General features: G+C 39.5%; 1 long non-coding RNA gene across 1 annotated transcript; it reads right to left on the bottom strand.

Moving 5' to 3' along the window:
* Positions 1 to 1,868: 1,868 nt before the first annotated feature.
* On the bottom strand, positions 1,869 to 3,063 carry LOC147157191 (uncharacterized). The gene is made up of 2 exons (XR_015091790.1): positions 2,846 to 3,063; positions 1,869 to 2,173 (listed from the first exon to the last, which is right to left on the bottom strand). It is a non-coding gene; the product is annotated as an uncharacterized LOC147157191 (long non-coding RNA).
* Positions 3,064 to 21,465: the final 18,402 nt, after the last annotated feature.

The raw sequence follows: 21,465 nt of genomic DNA on the forward strand, positions 1-21,465 counted from the left end.
AGTGCCTCTTCAAGTAAAAGTGATGGTTCGGGTGAGACCCATAAGACAAAAGACTGGATTTGATACCAGTGATCTTGTTTCTGAAGCGGTTTGCAAAATCATTGGAGAGGACCCTTGAGCAGGGAGCTTTAAAAAATATGGCATTGGTTAAATGGTCAAAGATGAAGAAACGGAATTTGGGATTGGCTTTTATTGTCTGTGAGGAGTTTTGAAAAATGGGAAATTCTTGCCTTTTTGACTTATTGTAGGTCTTTAATTGTTTACAAAATATTTCATGTTGCTTTTACTGTCATTTATTTATTTAGTTAGTTTTTTTCCCATCCGCACAGTGGGATGATGCAGTGTCGATGTGGAATTATCAGTGAGTAATTTAGCCCTCCAGTAATTTGATATTTGAGGTGGCTTCCTGCGTTTTCACCCCCAGCCAGATTCCTATCCAGCCATCTCAAGGAGAATAGAAGGTTGCACAATAGGGGATCAACTATGCTCTTCTCATTTAAATACCAGTGGGCTCTTTGGAGTCATGTCAGAGGATTATATTTGGCTTGCTGTTGTTGCTGTGTCATGAATCAGAAGTGAGCCGCATTAAGCTTCATAATAACACCAGGCATGAAATGCAACAAGACCACGTTATGCTCAGCAGCTGTTATGCTGCTGTTATGCTGCTGTCAAAAACAAATAACATATAGCAGAGGTTCTCGCAGACTTGGAATTCTATTGCTGTCACACTCAGCAATAAGATTTATATATTGTAGTGGTAGTGGAAATTTGTCACATTTACATGATCTGTGAATGAGAGCAAGCATCAATCACGGTGTTACAAGTAAGCAACATGCATCATCATCACATGCTATAATCAGGAAGATTTGCATATAAAGTCCTTAAAATATGCTAATTTCAGATGAACTAATAGAACCTCTTGTCATAATTATGGAGGTAAATATGGTGCAAAACTAACTTGTAAAAAAAAATTGTACCTGTAGAAAAAAGTCTATAATTTGTATCTGTAAAAGTCGTGATTTGTACCTGTAAAAAAAAAGTGTGCCTGTAAAAAAAAATTGCACCTGTAAAAAAAAATGTGTATGTGTAAAACAAATTTGTATCTGTAAAAACAAATTTGTACCTGTAAAAGTCATGAGTCATAACAAAACGTTTTTAACTCGGTCAAATGTTAGTTTATTTATTTTTAAGTAAATGAGAATCTCATAAGTTTCAAAGTCTTGCTCAAAAGGTGGAGACAACTGCTGGAGACACTGCTGAAGCATCAGTGAAAAGGATGACCCACTCCATCAGCAAGCAGCCAAGAGACAGGAGATGACACCTGGGGGGGTATTCCATCAAGCCGGATTATGGAAAATTATTTTGCAGATCTTCTGCTAATGTGAATGTAGCAGGCTGTGGTCCCGCAGTGGTCAGTCTTTTTTTCTGGTCGCTACAATAATCGGCAACATATATTTACAGCTCAACACCTATTTAGTCTTATTTTTTATATATATTGTTATTAGGCTACTTGCCGACTTGTTGCCATGGTCGCTTTTGGTACTGTTGAGATGTAACAGTGAAGAATGAATATGTAGGTCAATTCGAAGTGCTTTACATTAAATCAATAATTAATAACACGATTAATGTGAAATACACATCTAACATGAAACAATTATAACATATTTAGTCTGTCGGCTTTTTTTTTTTTTTTGCCAATGATATTTCCCTCGTCTTAGTGATAGCAGCAGTATTGCCTTTTTTGGTGAGTCTTGAATTCCTCATACAGCTCCATCAATAACTTTTGTTCTGTTAGTGAGAAGAATGCTGTTCTCGTCTTGGATGGATGCAGAAACGGCTCTTCTGGACATCAAATAAAACATTTCAAATGATGCACAATCTTGTTTATTGAATGATACATGTTGTTATTTGATCTGACTATTTCAAATAACTCTCAATATGGATTAAATTGTACTCCTATTTCAAACTCAAAATTGGAAGACATTTAGAAAGCATAATTTCTTCACTTTCCCAAAGGTGTTTGCAGTGAAATTCTCTCAGAACAGTAACCAGTGTATCAAGGATTCTCATTTGTTGGACTTCACAGCCACTTTGAAGCAGGTTTGATGTCACACCATGTGCCACCGTCAAGAGATGGATCAAGAAGTAGCTTTGATTGACTGCATGCTGGCATCTGTGCGAACAGAATGGTTGGGTCAGCATATTCATACAATAAAAAATAATCATAGCTTCCGAGCTGGGTCATTATCAAAACACAGCCACTGACATTATCTTGTTAGCCAGAAAAAACCCGAAGATTTTGTCACATCTTAATATCAGAAATAGTGGTAATACTGATAGACACAGACATTGTTTATAAACATTCTATTTGCATTATTTTTATTTGGCTTCAGTGTTGAAAGCAAATGTGTATGTTTAAAAGTGTAAGAGCCTTTTATTTTAACTGTTTGCAAAGCATACATTGCAAAAATACTGACATTTATCAATAAATTGTAATATTTAAAATAAAATGATTAAATACAGAGGATAAAGGGTTGAGGTTAAAATACCTGTAGCGGCTTAAAGATCAACTCGCAGTAAAAACTTTTTGTTTTCATTTTATTATGATAGTAAGAGTACAGATGCTTAAATATAATGTTAGTCAAATACAAGTAGCGGAGTACTGTCCACTTTTGGTCATAGGTTTAGGTTATCTTGTAAAACATTCAATAGGGTTCTGTAGCTCTATAGTAATTTTCACATCTAAGCACTAAGCAGCAGTTTATGAGGTATTTCTGACAACAACATGAGATGAGCTAGCTAGCTAGCACCGGATTACGAGCTATGTTCGTACAATAAATCTTACCTTCATACTAAACTTCTTTCTTTCTGCCCACTTGGAGTGCTCTGCATGTCAACCAACGTTTAAGCCGTTCCATACGGTGTTTGTATATTGAACCATGTTGAAATGTTCACGCCTGGGACGTCCTCTTCTTCCAAAATGATGCGTAAACTAGTGTGGCTACTCTGTTTGTTCGGAATTGCAGACTTGTGCATGGGCGTCATTTGAGTTCAACCCACTGCCGTTCGCACAACCAATGAGGTTGAGCTTTAGCCCGCCCAAATCCTCCAGAGCCCGCCCTCTTCTTCTACGAGTACAAATCACAGCTCTCTACAAGTACGAATCAGTTTTGCACCTTTTGTAGCGAGATATATGGTGCAAAACTCACGTCACTGGACAGCAGCAGAAAAAACACTTGTGACTCCTAGTGGCGACTTCTTTGACTACAAGTTGTCATTTCTACAGGTACAAATCACAACTTTTACAGATACAAATTTACACTTTTTGTACAGATACAAAAAAAAATTTGTACAGGTACAAATCATGACTTTTACAGGTACAAATTTGTTTTTACAGATACAAATTTGTTTTACAGATACACTTTTTTTTTTTACAGGTACAATTTTTTTTTACAGATTTTATTTTTTTTACAGGCACACATTTTTTTTACAGGTACAAAAAATTTTTACAAGTTAGTTTTGCACCATATTTACCTCAAAAAGCCTTCAATCCTGCTGTTTGTCATAAACGATGTCAATGTCGCCATGGGAACTACTCTTACACACAACCTCCTCCTTTTTTTTTGTTCTTCGTTTAGTTAAAGTAGCACTTAAGTGCTGTTTTTCTGACAAATGTCAGAGATACACACGGCAGGTGAAGGCAGGAGTGAACGCAGCTCTGCTTTGCTTCTTTCTGCAATTTCTAAGCAGGTGGCTGTGAGGATGGAAGAAGGCTTAGTTAATTAATTAGCCAGAAGTCATGCTCAGTCATGTGCAGACTTGATCATGTTTAGTGCTGGCTGTGAATTGAGTACATATATAATATAGATAGTTTATAAGCAGACTGAGGCAAAGCACTCACATTACTGTTGACTGTATAGAGCAACTATCAGCGTGTTGGGAACATTACTTTATAAAAGTAATTATAGTTACTCATTACTTGATTAAAAAGTAACTGTGTTAGTAATTGAATTACTTCATAATAAAAGTAACTCATTTCCAGGCAAAGTAACTATTTTCACTACTTAAAAAATTGTTTTATATCAAATAATTTTGATTTTTTTTTGTATGTGTGTGATTTTTCATGTGACTATTTATCATACAAAGTCTCACTCCATAATGAAAGATATTATATATGTTCTACCAATGCCAATTACTACAGTAATCAGAATAATGATTACATAAATAAAAACATAGATACAAAAATAAATAAATAACTGCCTGAAGCCAGCTAGGATGGGCTCCAGCACCCCTGCGACCCTAGTGAGGAATAAGCGGTTAAGAAAATGGATGGATGAATAGATAGACAGACAGACAGACAGACTGACTGACTGACTTGATGTTAATTACACTAAGCGAGTGTTTCACAAGTGAGTCACTATGACTTATCTTTTCTTTATAGCTGTCATGGTGCTTGTGGAGACGCAAAGTCCCGTAATGGTTCTTGGTGGAACAGAATTGTCAACAAACTGCTCCTCTTGGCAACTGTTTTTCGGCATATCTCTTACAATGTTATTTTAACTGATGTCAAACTTGTCAAACACCGAATCAGTTTGCTTTTTCAGACTCTTCCTAAATGCTAACATACAACAATTCTCAATTGACTGACCTTCCTTCTACTGTACGGATTTACAGCAGTACTGAAATAAATACATTTAAAATGAATTGCAAAAGCTTGTGACGAAAACAAAGGACATTTTCACTATAATTATAGTACGTTTTAGTTTTAATTTCTTAAAAACATTTTTGTTTATTTTATTTTGTGAGTGATTAATTATTTCCAATCAAAGAAAAACGCTAAATATGGCAGTAACCAAGTGTACATATGTGACCTTAAAATGTCATGATTGAGCACCTTCGTAAACCTAGCAACCTCTCCATCAGCGCCATCCAAAACCAACAGTGGCATTAGCCAGTGCTTTCTGGTTCACGGAGCTGACGCAGTGCTGTTGGCGTAACAAGAGAGGGTCGAGCCATATTTCGCTGATCAAAGTCTTTTGATAGAAATGGGCAAAGGTGATAGGATAGACAAAAAAAATGCCTGAGAATAGGGGAAAAAAGAGCCGCGGTGTAGAAAAAAAGTGTTATCCCGGCCCGCCTGCATGCATGCAACTACATCAGCAGCTCAATGTCTGTAATCTCCAGGGAGAGAAGAAGGAGGAGTCTGATTGTGACATTGTTCTTTGGCTTGGAATTTCTACTGAGTGCAGTACAGCCCAGAAATCACACAGTGTCAGGGTGACTAGCCAATGTACTGCTATCACATTCAGTTAGTTGGAGTGGTGAATGTGAACTGTTCATGTTGACTGTATTGTTGGTTTTGGTCATTTTTAGACATATTTTGTGTTGAATTGCCAGAAGCTTTTCAATATAAAATACCGTAGTTGCGATTAAGCAGTCAGCTGGGATAGGCTCTAGCTCACACACCAACAACAGTAGCTCACATAAGTGAGCACAAACCCTCACATTTCTGCAGATACGTATATCTTTGCAGGGGACAACATTGAAGTAGTCAGTATACATCTTACATAACGGTGTAAATGTATTGTTAATTCCAAATACAGCCATTAGAAGTTAAACCCTTGGCAACAACGTTGAAAATTTCCAAAATGGGCTCTGTTAGTCATTTTCCCTCCCCCAGGGTCATTATGTGACTTAGTGTTACAAGGTCTCAGGTGTGAATAGGGAGCAGGTGTGTTAAACATGGATGTAGCAGACATTTTGGAAATAATCATGTTCAATGGATTGCTAAGGGTCAAGGCTTTTTTTTTTTTAAACAAATGCTCTACCGTCGTTTGAATGGAATGCCATTTCTTGCCCTTCTGACCCACACACCTTCATTTGAGCCCCACTATTCTCCAGTGGGATCCTCCAGAGCTCTAAATGCAGCAGTCACAATTTATAAAATGAAACATTAGATCATGTTGTTAACATACAGTACGTTACATAAGCTAATTTTGCTCAAATAGCAACTCCGTCTGGCATCAACCACTGTTTTAAGTACTTTAATTATAACTATTCCTAATCTTCAAATTATATTAAGTTTTCTGGCAGTTGATTTCCTGAAAGTTTTACAGTTCATTTGTTTTCCACTTTAGTGAATGGAGCAGGAAGCTACCTGTAAGCTAATTTGCCGAACACTGGCTTTGGTGCATGTAGTCCATAACGTTGTGAAGGTACTTTCACGCTTACCTAACTATTCTATTCTATTAAACCAGGGGTCAGCAACCTTTCCTGTATAAAGTCATTTTAGACCAAATAAATAACCAAAAAATCTGTCTGGAGCTGCAAAACATTTGAACATTGTGATGAACAAAACAGTGTGTTAGTGTAGTTGCTGAGGGCCCTCTGTAGCGCTAATTAAAGCTGCACCAGAACAGAACAATATGAGAGCAGCATCCAATATGTAGAGATTCATTTTCTTCTACCTTTTGTCTTCTGTTTTTGGATTTGTGTTTATAATGTTTTTTTTTTCTTACATTTTTAGACTGCTCTGCCTTTCTGTCAAATTTCTGACATTTTTGGGCAATTTTATGAACATTTTATGTCTTTTTTTTGCTGCCTTGTTTGCTCTCAATTTTCTGACATCTTTTGGAATTTTATGTACAAACTCAATTCCCAAAAAGTTGTTACACTGTACAAATTGTGAATAAAAACTGAATGCAATTATGTGGAAGTGCCAAATTTCAATAATTTGTTCAGAATAGAACATAGATGACAGGTCAAAAGTTTAAACTGAGAACATGTATAGTACAGTACAAAGAAGAAGCCATTTCTAAAGAAGACCAAGAAGTGCAGGCGTTTCTCTGGGCCAGGGGTTATTTAAAATGGAGTGTGGCAACGGGAAACCTGTTTTGTAGTCAAAATCACAATTTTAAGTTCTTTGTGGAAAACTGGGGCGCTATATCATACTGACTAAAGAGGACAAGGACAACCCAAGTTGTTATCAACACTCAGTTTATAAGCCTGCATCTGTGATGGTATAGGGTTGCATGAGTGTGTGTGGCATGGGCAGCTTCCACATCTGGAAAGGCATCGTCAATGCAGAAAGGTACATTCAGATTGGAGAACAACATATGCTCCCATCAGGCATCATCACTTTCAGAGAAGATCTTGCATTTCTCAACACGATAATGCCAGACCACATGCACCACCAATTACAACATCATGGCTGCGTAGGAAAAGGATCCGGGTATTGAAATGGCCAGCCTGCAGTCCACTTCTTTCACTTATAGAGCACATTTGGCGCATCATAAAGGGGAAGGTGCAACAAAGAAAGCCCAAGACAGTTGAACAGTTAGAGAGACGCGTGTTGGACAAGAATGGGACAGCATTCCTATTTCTAAACTTGAGAAACATGTCTCGTTGATCCCCAGATGTTTGCAGACTGTTGTAAGAAGAAGAGGGGATGCCTCACAGTGGTGAAAATGGCCTTGTTCCAACTTTTTGGAGATTTTTTGACACCATGGAATTTAAAATCAACATAGTTTTTCCTTAAAATTATACATTTTCTCAGTTTAAACTTTTGACCTGTTTCTCTATGTTCTATTGTGAATAAAATATTAAAATTGCATTCAGTTTTTGTTCACAATTTGTATAGTGTCCCAACTTTTTGGGAATTGGGTTTGTACATTTTATGGTAATTTTCTGGATTTCTTCTTTTGATTTTGGACTTTTTATGTTTTTTTTGATGTACCTTTTGTCTCTCTTGTTCTGACAACTTAATTTTGACTCTGACATTTTCTGACTAATTATTTTTTTAAATAGTTATTCGTCATTTAAATCATTCATTCATTGAAACATTTTAACAAAAAAAAACTTTTATTTTTATTTTTTATTTTTTCCAGATCCACAGGGTGCCACAGGAGAGGGACCAAAGAGCTAAATCACCTGAATAGCTTTGATTATTTTAGAGTTAGCCTATAGCGGATTATATTTCACTTTTCATTCTGTTAATGGTATTGTTCACAGTTTGTGTAAACCTCCTTATAATCTTGAGATTTACCTTAGTGGGTCAGCTGCTCTCATATCTCCCACCATTTATAACCAACGTCAGTCTCTTGTTACGCCACCATGTCTGAATAGAACAAATTAGCCACACAAGGCTACTCCAGTTCTCAGCACAATGCAGCCAAGTTGTGTCAATCCCATAAAGCTGCTGTGTTGGGAAATATCCGCTACCTAATGGGACTCTATTTCTGTACGGACAGCTTAGCTCAATGTGTGACATAGGAACACTCTTTTTGCTGTAATACGTAATCACCAGTAAACAGATCTGTTCAGTTAAACCTGCTTGATCTGTTTTCATTCAGTCCTATTTGTGGTATAACTCCACACATTTGTTGTAAGATCCGCGCTCCTCTCAGGTTACAGCACACATAAGAAATAAGTGGATCTTTTTGTTGCCAGGTTTCAAACTATGCTAAATTAAATGTAATAATCATCATTACAAATCGACAGCGCAAATTTGTTCTCCTGACAAAGACTAGAGGGTGGTAATTATGTAAATTGTGATGACACAATTTGTAAAATTTAGAAACAAGCAGATAATAAAATATCTATTCAGCTGATGTCTGTGAATCTCACTATGCTTCATCTATCCTTCCTTCCTTTCCTCAGTCTCTCCTTTGGTCTCTTGAGGTCTCCCTAATTTGTTGGAATTTGAGATGTTTCTGGGGTTGGTGAAACACTCTGGTTGGTAACCCGGTGGGTAGTAGGTAATGTCTGGCCGGTGCTGGATTTCACTTTCCTTTCTTTTCTTTGATCCTTCCTCGGGTCTCCTGACAAACTCACGACTCTAGCTGGATTCTGAAGTATTCGGTTTAGGTGAACGGTATGGAATTTTTAATAGGTTTTAGGTGAAATAATAAGTACACACTCACACACATGCACACACACCCCCACACACACACACATACACACGCACATACATACGCACATGCACATACTCACACACAAACAAAATAAAAATTAGAAGAAAAAAAAAGAGAGAGAGCAATAATGATGACATGTCGAATCAGTAAAATTACCGAATGAACAATACTGAGCTCTCCCTCAAAAAAAAAAAAATAATAATAATACTAAAGAAAAAAATATATCTATTTAAATAATTCAAGTTCACAGTTGATGGGTGAGCAGACACTCCAGAAACCCGATGATTTGTACAATATGTAAGTTAACTAAAAAGACAGCTTTCCATAATAATATATGTCCTTTTTAATGTTGTGAATGTTGTCATCACAATGAATCCTTCTGAGAGAAATGCATGCAAGAGAAAGATGTTGTCTAGCTGCTTTTCCTTATGTTGGAGGTAGAGAAAATGAATAATCTTCAAGAGGTTGAGTTGAGCCTGATCGAGTCAACCTTCTCCCACTGCTGCCTTTGGGTGTTTACTTACTGCACTGTTTACTGTCTGTAGTGACCTGCGGTGTGGGTAGAAAGGCAACCACAGGCCTGAGCTGAGATCAGACCTTGAAAACAGGCAACAGATTGGGAAGAATGTCACAGGGTAGTGGTGGGTGATTCCATGCCCATGTGAAAAGCCATTAATCACAAATTGGGCCTGATCAAAATGGGAGGTCAACGAAGGAACCCAAGCATGCGACATCACCATCAGTGCTCCCTCTATTCATTCCACCTTTTCCCTATATTTCCCTAGATACTGTCAACTTTGTCACTATATATATATATATATATATATATATATATATATATACAGTATCAATGTCAGTGCTGTGTGTGAAGCAATTAATTTTTTTCAACTAATTATTTGCACTTTCCGTAATTAATCACAATTAATCGTGATTAATCACATTTGCCTTCTTCTGCTTCTACTTTTCTTCAAAGCTCGTAAAAAAATATTTACTTTACTAAAATCTTGGAATTTATGTAAAATCATCAAATAGCACGCAATAGCATAGCACAGTTCTAATATCTTTCTTTGATTCTTGAATAGCATACTTCTGTAAAATACAACTGTTAAACAAAATGATCAAAATGGACTCAGCTTGCCATCTTTTTCTCATTGAAACATTTCTCAGAACTTCTCGTTTTCAGTTTTAGTTCAGAAGGGTTGATTTGTGAGGCCACGTGGCGGAAACTTGAGCAGGCTATATTGCTCTGAGATGTTATGCCAAAAACATACAACTAATTAATATGCTATGTGAAATTGGCTTTGTAAAGTGCAGTAATTATTTGAAATTTCTCCAACAAGCGTCAAGTAAAATTACCCTGAGTCTGTGTTTGTCCATCTTTGCACCAGTGGCTAAAATTGGCTGCAGGTTATAGGCCGTAACAGGAAGTAAATGAAACTCAATTAACTGAGTTAATATTTTTTTACACTTTAAATAATTTAAATTAATCCCCAGAGTTAATGCTTTAATTTGATATCGGAAAGCAGCACGGTCTCTCACTAGTCTATGCTAACACAGTAGTGAAGTCAAAATTGCAGGAAATATTTAAATTAATACAAAATAAAATATGTATAAAATAAATGAAAAATAGTTAGCATGATGATCACAATGTAAGAGGCGCTAATGTGTGACTTCTTGTGCCAAGTGACCATCTCTATGTATTCCTATACCACCTAGTATACAAGTTCATTGTGCACCATTCATAACATTGAAACGTCATGTGTCTGTACTGTCACAAACTGAGGACACAGACCATGTAATTTTTTACTACCTATCCACGACCCACCCAAAATGGCCCAACACACCAGTTGAGAATCACTAACCTTTACCGCTTCATAACATGTTCAATATGTTCTCGACCTCCCAGCATTCAGTCACAGTGTGACAGCCTGAAGTTTGGAGGCATGCCAGTACAAACAGCTTGGGCAAACCTGCTTTCAGAACAGAGTCCATGGGAGAGATAGTCTCCCGCTAACACACACGTGTGTGTGTGTGTGGGGGGGGGGGGGAGGGGTCGTGCGTGTGGGTGGGTGTGTGCGTGCGTGGGTGTAGCTATGTGGCTAATTTGAGGGCTTCAGTGACACAGTGGCACGAGCCTCAATTTTGTCAAATAGGACATAAACAAGTAAATCAAGTGCCCACCAAAACAAACAAACAAAAATAGCCACTTAGCTTTTTCTGTAACATTGAGCTACCATGGTAAAATTGTTGTTGTGAAAGTTACAAATCCAAAATGTCATACATTAATAAAGATAAGATAACATATTACTAGTCACTGTAATTTAAAGGTTACATTATAATATTACTGTCTCCAAATTGGAATTCACTACTGATGTGTTGCTTTAACCAAATCAACTTGTCATTCTAAATGTGACTTAAAAAAATGGTTGAGTATGAGTACAGGTTTGGTAACCGTGATGATTGTGGGGATGTTGAGTGGAACTCAGGGTCTAAAAGAGCAAATGTGAACTAGAGAATGCATGGGTTGCATTTTTGAACGTGAAGTCAGCACTTCATCGCCGAACAGCTGATTTACACTTATCAGTTAGTGTGTAGATCTTTCCCAACCCAACAGCCTCGACAACTTCACCGAACAATGAAGGATGTTAGCTAGCTAATCTACAATATGTATCCAATAAAATTCATTGAAGCATTGCTTACCTTTTGGCTTTGACATAGTGTTTCAAACAGTGTCATTGGGCCATGGCAGAACTTTGCTCAGGCGTGGGCAGAGAAACTTGGTGTGCGGTATTATGCATTTATTGATGGAAATTCTAAATGTCTCGCTCATTTTCAGAAAAAGGCAGAAAGATTTCTTGGTTGTTTAATTTCACACTTGATAGATGGGCAAGCCCTCTAGAGACCTCACTATTTGTAGATGTATACAAGTTATTTTCCAGGAAATATCCCCTAAGTGCCTGGCTGGTCCTTTTGAAAACACGCTCGTTCCCAGATGGATTTGTGAAAAAAAATCCATCTGGCATGTCAGGCTGAAATTATGCAACAATTTTAGCATGAACCCAGATGAGGTTAACTGAGGTTTAAATTGTATTTTAATGTTAATATTTTGACTAAAGAATGACCATTAAACCAAGTAAATGACACACATCTGCATAACACCCATAATTATTAGTTTGTCACTGGCTTCCTGTAATAGTAAATGTTTATATTTGAATGTTTATATTTGAATGTTCCAAATGGACAGATATTCCCACCGACACAATTTTCTACATCATCCCAAAAGAGCGAACACTGTTGCAGAATATTCTTTTCAATTTTATTTTATATTGTTTGAAAATTCAGCGGGACTCTGTAAGTCCAACTGAATTAAAATGTGAATTATTTTCAGGCTCGGCACACTTATTTTAAAGAACATATAGAACACCTAGGTGGGATTCAACGATCGACTTCAGCAGGCGTGTTTTTATGAATGTCTGCATGACACAATCGGCACCTGCAGGCAGTAAATAAGGTGCGAGGATTTGGATATTTTCACCTCATTCCTCACTGGTCCGTGTAACGATATTCATTTGTAATTTGCCTGTCACTGAGACAAGCTCAAAGCGCTGAAATGACATTTGGAAGAATTTAAATAAGAATTATAATTATGCACATTTAAGGCAGTTTCATGTTCCCTGTAGTTAAAACACAATTTATGAACAGCTTAAGTGAGGCTCACTTTATTTTAATCTTATTTTGCTGTTGTATTATTTAATTGTATTTAGTTAGTTATATTATTTATCTAACCTTGGTAGTACACCAATGCTTTAGGAACTCTTTTGTGGAGATAAGGTTAATAACTGATCACTAAAGTCGACACATGCTGTTCTTCTGTAGTGTGCGTGTGCACCAAGTGTGAGATGCTACTTTTAGTTTCCACTCAGTGTTCTGTTTCACACTTGGCTCATTAATTATGCATTATTGAGACACAATGTAAAAGCCATCAGTGCACTCCTGAACAAGCCTAAATGATGACTTCTCTGTGTTTGAATGCATGCGTGTATAAAGGTGGGTCACCCAAGGTCGGACAAAAAAGAAGAAGACCTTTATTTTCCTTGCCTTTGTTTGTCACTATACAGATGAGTTGACTTGTTCCAAAGCGCCCAAAATCAGCCAACATTTATCAGTGAGTGGCAATTATCCAGATGCATTTCCATTTATTTTCCTCTCCCTGCTCACAGACATTAGCTTGTGATTGGCTGTCTCGCATGGTTGATGATATGACCCAAAACAGAGCTAATCCCTCTTCATCTTCTTCCACATTACACTGGTGAGCAGCAGTTAGACACTTAGCCTCATAACCTACAACCTTGCTTGCACCCAACCCCTCCCTCCACCCGTCTCTCTGTGGGCTGGGCTGGCCTGGCATACACATGCATACAGAACTCCTTGCACATGCACACAGACACGTACAGAGCCCCTCTGGTGCCAGGGTATAATTTTTTGGGTGTAATAATTTGTACCCACAGTTTAGTAATCTGTACCCACAATTTAACAATCTGTACCCACAGTTTACTAATCTCCACCCACAGTTTACTAATCTCTACCCACAGTTTATTAATCCGTTCCCACAGTTTATTAATCCGTTCCCACAATTTACTAATCTGTACCCACATTTTAGTAATTTGTACCCACAGTTTAGTATTCTCTACCCACAGTTTATTAATCCGTTCCCACAGTTTACTAATATTTACCCGCAATTTAGTAATACGTACCCACAGTTTGCTAATATGTACCCACAGTTTAGTCATCTCTACCCACAGTTTATCCATCCGTTCCCACAGTTTAGTAATCTCCACCCACAGTTTACTAATCTGTTCCCACAGTTTACTAATTTGTACCCACAGTTTACTCATCTGTTCCCGCAGTTTAGTAATATGTACCCACAGTTTAGCATGTCAATAAGAAACGAAGAACACACGAATATATATATATATATATATATATATATATATATATATATATATATATATATATATATATATATATATCATAACATAACATAACATAATATAACTACGGAGCTATTCTTGCCAGAATAAAGTTTTAGGGTTTAATCAGAGGCAAAGGTCTGAGAAATAACACATAAAGCAGGTGGCGGTGAGGTGAAGCAACCCACTTAGTAAGCACACAACATTTCCATCTAATCAAACACGAGGCAGTAAATTTGAATTTAACTGAAGTGATGCTGAGGAGCCATCTGCTCATTGATTAGCAGGACGCCACAAACATCAGTCTCCTCGCCCGTAGTGGACACGACATGCATATTAGAAACAATATTGATTTCAACAGAGGGTAGGTCTGAAAAATTGGTATGACTTCCATGTATGTGTGAAGGATGGTGACATTTTACACTAATTGGGCAGCCACAGTTGCTGATCCCGACACGTAAAATTGGTATTCAGTCACACATATTTGCATGTTATACAGAAGTCATTAATTTTTTTGCCATTTAGGTCACTGGAAGAAAACATGTACTCCTATATAGAGCAAGGAACCATATTTGCTTACGTAAAGGGGACATATAAGGAAAAACTGACTGACTTAATAAATAAATAATTTGTTGGCCCATTTGTGAAAATCTAAGTGAGCTATTGCGCTCTTGTAATTCAATCTAGTGTATTATCTTAGTATTTCCCTAATAGAAATATAATTGAATTTTCACTTTCAAAATACCCAAGATATGTGTTGTTGCTTTAATACAAAGAATTTGTTTAATTACAACCGTAACAGGTGCTTAACCATAGGTGTGAAAATTATATTAATCTTAAATGTTTATACTCCTTCTATAAATATTCCCTATTTAATGTGCATTTGTGTGAGTGTTCTTCTATTTACTAATGGACTGAATTAGGTGTCTGTAATAGTTACAAATACATATTAAGTTGTTCAGCAGTTCCTTCGGGTCCATAGAGCCATATAGAAAGTTTTATCTCATTATTAAGAGTTAACTGCCTGCAACTTTATGTTCAGTCTCATGGCTCCCATTAAGCACTGCAGCAGCCAATGACTGTTAAAGCAGCTATATGCTACCTGACCAAAATTAAAAGGACAACTTGGGGAAATTATTGGAGCAAATAGTGAACTAGGAAGCACTTTTAGCAAATAATGCAATTTTTATTCTGCATGTACTGAGAGTCAATAGTGGCTACGATAAATTAATTATATAGAATGTTAATGAGGTGTGACGCACATAGCTGGAACAAAATGACTTAGAGACAATAATTGTAATTTTGCCTGCAAGAAGCCAATAGGATGGATATGCAAGAACGGTCAGCCTTATATTTTTTTAAATATTTTTTAAAACACTTCAATAGAGCTAATATAATGAGAGTTGTCCTGGCTGGAACTCTGATATTCCCTATTGAAAGATAGCTGAAGATATACTTTTGAGTTGCAAATTGATTGCTTCTTTTATTCATGTTTTTTTTTTTTTACATGAGGTTTGTGAGGAGAGGAAAGCAGTGCACCATTAACACTGTGTATAGTGAAGATGGGGTGCTGTTGACCTCGACTCGGGACGTCATGAATCGGTGGGGAGAATACTTCTAAGACCTCCTCAATTCCACCGACACGCATTCCTTTGAGGAAGCAGGGTCTGGAAACTCTGAGGTGGGCTCCCCTATCGCTGGGGTCGATGTCACTGAGGTGGTTGGAAAGCTTCTCGGTGGCAGGGCCTCGGGGGTGGAGGAGATCCGCCCGGAGTTCCTAAAGGCTCTGGATGTTGTGGGGCTGTCGTGGTTGACACGTCTCTACAACATCGCGTGGACATCAGGGACAGTGCCTCTGGATTGGCAGACCGGGGTGGTGGTTCCCCTTTTTAAGAAGGGGGACCGGAGGGTGTGTTCCAACTTTAGAGGGATCACACTCCTCAGCCTCCCAAGTAAGGTCTATAAGGGTGCTGGAGAGGAGGGTCCGTCGGGAAGTCGAATCTCGGATTCAGAAGGAGCAGTGTGGTTTTCGTCCCGGCCGTGGAACAGTGGACCAGCTCTACACCCTCAGCAGGGTCCTCGAGGGTGCGTGGGAGTTCGCCCAACCAGTACACATGTGCTTTGTGGACATGGAGAAGGCGTTTGACTGTGTCCCTCGGGGAGTCCTGTGGGGGGTGCTTCGAGAGTATGGGGTACTGAGCCCCCTGATACGGGCTATTCGGTCCCTGTACGACCGATGTCAGAGTTTGGTCCGCATTGCCGGCAGTAAGTCGAATTTGTTTCCTGTGAGGGTTGGACTCCGCCAAGGTTACCCTTTGTCACCGATTCTGTTCATAACTTTTATGGACAGAATTTCTAGGCGTAGCTGAAGCGTTGAGGGGGTCCGGTTTGGTGGCCTCAGCATTGCATCTCTGCTTTTTGCAGGTGATGTGGTGCTGTTGTCTTCTTCAAGCCGTGATCTCCAGCTCTCACTGGAGCGGTTTGCAGCTGAGTGTGAAGCGGTTGGGATGAGGATCAGCACCTCCAAATCGGTGACCATGGTCCTCAGTCGGAAAAGGGTGGAGTGCCCTCTCTGGGTCGGGGATGAGCTCCTGCCCCAAGTGGAGGAGTTCAAGTATCTTGGGGTCTTGTTCACGAGTGAGGGTAGGTTCGAGCGGGAGATCGACAGGCGGATCGGTGCAGCGTCTGCACGTCTCTCGGCTGGCCTGGGAACGCCTTGGGATCCCGTCGGAGGAGCTGGTTGGAGTGGCTGGGGAGAGGGAAGTCTGGGCTTCCCTGCTAAAGCTGCTGCCCATGCGACCCGACCCCGGATAAGCGGAATTTAAGACGGAACAGAACGGAAAGGTTTATGTGTTTTTCTCATGAGACACACAATATGTGACAAATGACATTTCAGTTTTAGGTTGGTGACCAAATAAAGACAATGGAGAGTTGGGCCATTTAGGCCATTCTCCCCTTTGCACATAAACTGTTTTGTTGTTGTTAATACATGGCTTCAATGAAAAGTAATCAGTGTGCAGTTTATGTAACTGTAAAATGTTATGTCCTCTAACAAAGCCAACAGACAGTCACGGATGAGTACACCACAAGCAACAAAAGTGAGTGCACCTCTCAGTGAAACTGTCCAAGTTGGGCCAAATTAGGCATTTTCCATCCCCCATGTCACGTGACTCGTTATTGTTGCATGGTCTCATATATGAATAGGAAGCGGTTGTGTTAACTTTTGTGTTTTCAGTCTCATACTATCGTACTGGTTACTGGAATTTCAATATGGCACCTAATGGCAAAGAACACTTAAAGGATCTGAAACAAAAAATCTATATTGGTTGTCTATATACTATAAAGATGGCAGAGCACCAGGCTTTAGGAAAATTTCCAAAAAACAGAGCTTTCCCAAACTCTGCCAACAGTGTTTGACTGTCACGAAAGAAAAATGTTTCTTTTTTTGGGCTCATCATTAGAAATGTGCGGCGTGATCTAATGTAATTACACTGTAATTACAGTCATTTCTAAGGCCATTATTACCTTACATGTGATGATTCGATTCGGCACGAGCATAACTTATACACATTCAAAAATAAATATTCAATCATGTTGTCTCTCAGGCTCCACAAAAGTTGGTGTCAATATCTCAACATGCGAGACCAGAAGCGTCTGATGGCCAAAACACCTTTAGAGCCAGGTTATGGAGACTGATTTTGAGAAAAAAGAAAAAAAATTGTGTAAATATAGATCTCTCTTTTTTTTTTGCCCCATAAATGCAAGATTAATGTGAATTTTAAGTACGTGTAGACATGGACTTATACGACTTATTGGACTTTGTTGTAGAAGTGACTTGATGTTATCGTTACTGATAGCAACATGAGCGCAAAGTAAATAATGAACCAAAGCATGACAAAAAGATTCCTGAGCGCCGACCACCAGCGTCACATTTGATGTCAAAATCCTTTAACGAAGACATAAATTATGGAACATTGATTTTTTGGATTGTTTGTATGAAAGTAGTTTAGTTTCTGGAATGCTTTGCCACACATCAAGTGTGAAATTTAACACCCAAATAAATCTTTTGTTTTCTGACTTTCTAAAAATGGGTCTGGGAATGAGCCGTTCTGCACTTCTGCTCCACTGTTACGTAAAAAGTATGGCTAATTTACATAATTACCCCCACGCAGAGTTTCTCCGCCTATATGACAAAACTAGGCTGGGCGAAGATTCAGATTGGGGTGGAAGGTGGTCTACGAGTGCCATGGCCACAGTGGCCTTTCAGAGTGGCCTTTTATTGTGGGCAGTCTAAGGCACACCTGTGCACTAATCATGGTGTCCAATCCGCATCTTGATATGGCACGCCTGTGAGGTGGGATGGATTATCTCAACAAAGGAGAAGCGCTCACTATTACAGATTTAGACTGATTTGTGAACAATTTTTGAAAGAAATGGTGATATTGTGTATGTGGAAAACGTTTTCATCTCATATAAAAATGGGAGCAAAACCAAGTGTTGCGTTTATATTTTTGTTGAGTATAGAAGACCAAAACACTTATGTGATTAATTTATTGCTTGTGTTTGACAGGAAAGAGGAACTTGAAAAAGTTATCACATATTCCACAAGGGTTAAAGAAATGTTGTGCAAGCCTCACTTGATGTTGGGGCACGTGGGTCTGCCCAACCCAACATTATCAGTGAGCCGTTCTAAAAGGGAGCAAAGTATAGAGCGTAAAGAGAAAGCAAATCGGCTCAGCTCATCTCTATTTCCTGCTCTGGTTACACACTGAGAGGTGAATCTCACTGCCTTGCCACTCTTCATTTCAGGAAGTGTTCAAAGAACTCACTGACAAGCAGGTGACCCCAAAAACGTGACCGGCACATAAATGCAGTGGAGTGTGATGTCAGATTCTTAGGTTATCGTTTAATAGCCCTAAAATTATCCTTTACGAGCATGTGAGGGAGTGCCTCATATCTGGTACAGAAGGTACTGTAAAAAGAAAAAAGAAAATAAAAGAAAAAAAAGTGTGTGTGTTTTTAGCTGCATTTTCCCAAATGGTTAAGAAAAAGTATCTAAAATATATTAAGTACAGTGCTGTGCAAAAGTTAGATCACACTAGCTTTGTTTATTCCTGCCAAAGAGTTCAATCTTAGTCTCATCTTTCACATAGTCTAAGAGTCTTTCAGGTGCCTCCAGGAGGGCTGTCATGTGCCTTTCACTAAAGAATGGCTTCCCTTTGGCCACGCTATTATGCATGTCGGATTGGTGGAGTGCTAGAAATCGTTGCCTTACTGGAAGGTTCTCTCCTCTCATAGTACATTTTTCATCATCTGTATTTCTGATGTGTCTTTTCGCTGCTCTTGCAAGCAATACAACACAACCTTTATGGAGCCACAACACTGACAATAAGATTTGGTATAAAAAAATATATATATCATTGTGGAAAAAGCTGCATTGACATTGAAACAAATATTGACATTGTAAAACAATTATTGGCATTGTAAAATGTTGTATTGAAAAATAAAATACAGACATTTAAAAACACTATTTTCTTTAAGCATATTTTTTGTATTATAATGATCATCAAAAACATGCAGGACCTCTCTAGGACCAAAATTGCCTACCCCTGTGTTAGACAATCGTTTTCCTGGTATGACGCCATGGTTGGTGTCCTGATATTTTTCAAACAAGAACAATAATGGCATAGCACTGTTACCAGCAACTGGCAGTAAATGCCGCATCACACTGAACGCCTCTTGATCCCCTTACGAGTCTCTAAAATATATTTCACTGGGACATGAGCGATAAAACTGTTCAATTTGGAAGCCTGACTTGTAATCTCGCTCGTACAGCTGCGGGCAGTGCTTTGGACATTAATGAGAATATGATTGATCATATGAGGTTGTAATTGAAATTGATTAATCATTTGAGAGTTGAAACTTCATCTTTCCGACACTATTGAGGTTATGAGCAGTAAAAAGTGACAATCGGCGTTATCAGGGCTAGCCCAGGCCGGCGTCGTGATCAATACCAGCAGAGCACAAGTTTTGAAGGATTTTACCTACAATCTTCACTTCATGTATGACATGCCTTTAGTAAATGTTCATTCATTGTTGTGTGCCAAAACACAAAGATTTGCGTGATACAAACTCCCAAGCCGGATGTGTTATCACATCTGGCCGGAGCTACACGTTGTGACAGGAAGTGGATTAGGGTGCCGGTTGGACCAGCTATGACCGGGCTGGAGAGTGTAGGTTTAATCTGCAAATCCACAGATCTGATGGAGATCATGGCAGCAGCATTGAGTCACACGGAGATCGGAATGATGCAGCCAGCTGTTGCCGAGGTTGCGCCAGATAATGGAGGACTGCAGGCTAAAAAGCAGTTTAGACTCATCTTATCCTCACAGCAGCACTGCTTTTTTTCATCATTGGACACTAACACTCTCAGACCACGTTCACTATACCTGTGTGCAAAGTCTATTAGCAGGCAGTGATGCGAAATGGCCCCTTTGATTGCTTGGGCATCCATTTGCTTTTTACAGTTGCTATGTTCGCTCAGTCCTGCATGGTCGCTTGGCAGATGAATGCACCACGGCTAAAATAAACCATCAAGGTCGCATATCGGGTGTGCAAAGGGAACTTGACTTTTTTTTCTTTTTTTTTTCTCTTTTCTTTTTTCCTAAAGAGCTCAGTATTGTTCATTCGGTAATGTCATCATCATTGCTCTTTTTTTTTTTGTATGTGGGTGAGTATGTGTATGTGCGTGCGTGCGTGCGTGCGTGCGTGCGTGTGTGTGTGTATTTGTTAGCTCACCAAAAACCTATTAGAAAAAATCCCATACCGTTCACCTAAACCGAACACCGCCGTCAGGAGACCCGAGGAGACCAAAGAAAACAAAGGAAAGTGAAATCCAGCACCGACCAGACACCACCCACCGGGCCACCCACCAGAATTCTTCCCCAACCCCAGAAACATCTAAATTCCAACAAATCCCAAAAAATCAGGGAGACCTCAAGAGACCGAAGGAGAGACTGAGGAAAGGAAGGAAGGACAGACGAAGCAGTGTGAGATCCACAGACACCAGCCTCCACCGATTCAATGACCTGAGGAGGAAGCAGATTGTGTCTGAGTTTCGATAGATGCTGGTGTGATAGATCTGGCATGCATGAAAATCTCCACCAAAGAGGGGAGCTGTCGACCCCTGCCAGGACAGAGCAAGCGCAACACCTCAGGGACCCCCAGGCCGCGGCAGCGCCAAAGAACGACCCCCGGGCCCCACCAGGGCCACCGGCCGCAGAGCAAACCCAGGAGCAGGAGCGCCCCTCACCCCAACACGGCCCGCGCCCCGACCCAACGCAGCAGGACGGGGCACTGCAGGCCCGCCAGGCACCCCACCGGTCCACAATCCCCGCACCCCCCACGACCCCCACCCCGCCCCCCATCCACCCCCGCCATCCACCCCAACTAGGACAGGGACAGGGGACCGCAGCACTGCTCTATACCGCGGTCCCCAACCGATGGTACCCCCACAAGCCCCCCCCCCCCCCCCCAGTTGTGTGGTGCATTAAAATTGGAGGGGAGTTGTAGGGTGAAGACAG

Source organism: Leptonotus elevatus, chromosome 20 (genome assembly GCF_054856555.1).
Source record: "Leptonotus elevatus isolate MCC_2025b chromosome 20, RoL_Lele_1.0, whole genome shotgun sequence".
Lineage (NCBI taxonomy): Eukaryota > Metazoa > Chordata > Actinopteri > Syngnathiformes > Syngnathidae > Leptonotus > Leptonotus elevatus.